This window comes from Limulus polyphemus, unplaced genomic scaffold (assembly GCF_000517525.1).
Source record: "Limulus polyphemus unplaced genomic scaffold, Limulus_polyphemus-2.1.2 Scaffold2258, whole genome shotgun sequence".
NCBI classification, from domain to species: Eukaryota; Metazoa; Arthropoda; class Merostomata; order Xiphosura; family Limulidae; genus Limulus; species Limulus polyphemus.
The window spans coordinates 118,922-121,459 of record NW_013667868.1 but is presented as its reverse complement, the minus strand read 5'-3'; the positions used below and the strand labels follow the sequence as shown (position 1 = coordinate 121,459).

Genomic DNA, 2,538 nt, shown 5'->3' with positions numbered 1-2,538 from the left:
AGTTTGACATAACAGCAAATGTACAACGTTTTGATGATGACAAAACCTTGACGAAACGTTGTACATTTGCTGTTATGTCAAACTTATATTAAAGTTTTTCTTCATTACCCATTCAAGCCGTCTCCAAGCCATTATTAGTCTCAAAGTGGGTTCCTCGTCATCGAATTTGATACTTTATTTATTCCACTATTGTGAGTAAATAAGCTCTGCAACTCAGTTCATTCCTGATGACAGTTACATCAGAAAACTTGAGGAAAGACTCTTCTGACTCCATCAATAATCCATTTACACTGTCTGAACTTCAGGAAGCCCTGCACTAATGTGACTCTGCACCAGGACATGACTATGTTATCTGCTCCACATTTCAACAATTGAGTGTTTTTCCTTGAACTTTCTCTTTAATATTTTCATGATGATAGCTGGAAAGTATGAGTCTGTACAACTGTTTGGAAATTTTCAAGGCTGATGCATATTCCTTAGTCTACTGGTTCTTCCAATCTTTTGGCTCAGCATCTTATTTTTTTACTATTGTGTACTATCAAGACATTTATATACATGATTACATAGTTTTTCTTGGTAAACTGAATATGCTAATGGCCTTTCTTTTGTCCGATATGTCTATACTACATGGCTTCCATTGTGGCTAGAACATAACAGATTGTTTAGTTACTCTCCAAAAATGATGTCTCATTTGGAACAATATTTCAAAACTTAGAAATGTTATTGTATGAGTTATTGTATTACCCAGCAGTATTCCTTAATCTGAATTTTCATACTTTTTTCTTGGATTCTGTGCTTTTCCCTAATTCAAAAATTGTTCATTTAGGTATCAAGATATTCTCCCAATACTCCTGAGTCCTGCTAAGTATCACCATCAGCTATTATTTGATGAAATGTTATCTCCATAAATACTTTCATCCTTACCAGTACATAGAGTTTTGTGGAGTGGAATGGCCAACTAGATCAATGAACACCAAGCACCAAGAAAGAAAAAACACATAAAAACAAATATTCATCAAATATCAGGAGAGTCAAATTGCAAATTGTTGCTACTAAAACATGGTGTACACTACTTTTTATTTGGCACTTTCATTGCCCAGTTATGCCTAAATACTTTAGTTTTTACATAATATATAAAGGTAGGCAGAAAAGTGACTATGTAACTGTGCTCTTTAGATTTCAAACGTTATTAAAAAACAGGACAATCTCATGATTTATTTTCACTGTTTCAGTCAGTGTATAGTTCAAGCACCTTGAACTGACCCGAATACAAAAGACTTTCAAAACATCATCCTCTATACTTGTGTTCCTTCAACATGAATACTCTGCTTAAAAAATCTATCAAACAACATCCTGAATTGACTTGAAGTTGAACACTACCCAGTAACCTTACTAAATCAATTACTATACCTTGTGCAGAGACCTGGTCTTCACTCTACTTCAAAGTTCATAATAATTATTATAATTTTATATTAATTATTACACAGTAAGGGGTGAAAGTTTAAATAAAATTCATTTACCTAAATGGACAGTAAATGTTCATTAGCGCTTTGCTCATTAATTATTTTATCTCGATTTCTTCAAAAGAAGCCGAAAATCAAAAAATTAACAAAGAACTAGCAAATTTTTACTCACAATTTAGTTAATTGTCTAACGAAATTTCATTTCAATTATCAAAACTTGTATCATTGTAGTACTTGTACAATTTCAAATTTCAGTATTTGTAATTATACATTACTCATTAATAGTGATTACAATTTACATTACTTTAGTCCCTTCATTAGATTTAAAATATAATTAGAAACAAATCATAAGTGTAAATTATAATGTACTATAGGAAGTATAATTAAAATTTTAGCTTATCGTGACTACAATAAATCAATTCTCAGATATTTAACTTATCCAGTATATTTAAAATTATTATTAATAGTAATACCACTCGTAATAGCCTGACTCGTTGCTGCACGAACAATGAACAAAACACAATACAGAGTCCAGACAGGCAACGTGCCACCACCACGTTGCTTCTAGGGTTATGACACGTTTCATTGCTAGATGCCGCCTTAAATTAGAATAATAAATAAACATTTATAAAATACTTTCGTAACATAGCACAGCAATTTACTAAATAAGATGCATTCCATAACTCTGTTTCAAAAAATTCCAAGTCAACTAAAATATTTTAAAGTAGTCAAGACTAAAAATTATTAATATATGGCCTTGGCAATACAAAATAATATTCTCAGACCATGTTTTATATACTTAATACTTGTCAAAGATACTATGCAATGTAACATAGTTTCAGACGAGAAATACTGTTACGCCTCCAATCGTTAATTGATTTTCCGTAAATTTGTTCCGACGAAACTTTAGCGACACAAGTCCTTACTTAATAAAACTGGTTTATTCTTTCCGAATATAACTTTACGATACACTTGATTTCAAGAATCGCGCTAAAACAAACGCTATAAAAAAGAACGTGTTCAACTTCAATAATACTCTCTGACTGCAGATCAATTACTCACTGTCTACACACAC

The 2,538-nt window shown here is 31.6% G+C and overlaps 1 long non-coding RNA gene across 3 annotated transcripts in view; it reads right to left on the bottom strand.

The window, feature by feature from the left end:
* LOC111087526 overlaps positions 1-2,017 on the bottom strand; it is a 13,319-nt gene extending 11,302 nt beyond the window's left edge. Inside the window, exon 1 of one of the 3 annotated variants that reach the window (XR_002612199.1) lies at positions 1,937-2,017. This is a non-coding gene — a long non-coding RNA (uncharacterized LOC111087526). Of the gene's footprint in view, positions 1-1,520; positions 1,542-1,936 lie in introns of those variants that run through there. The other 2 variants (XR_002612197.1, XR_002612198.1) reach the window with 2 other exon arrangements.
* Positions 2,018-2,538: the final 521 nt, after the last annotated feature.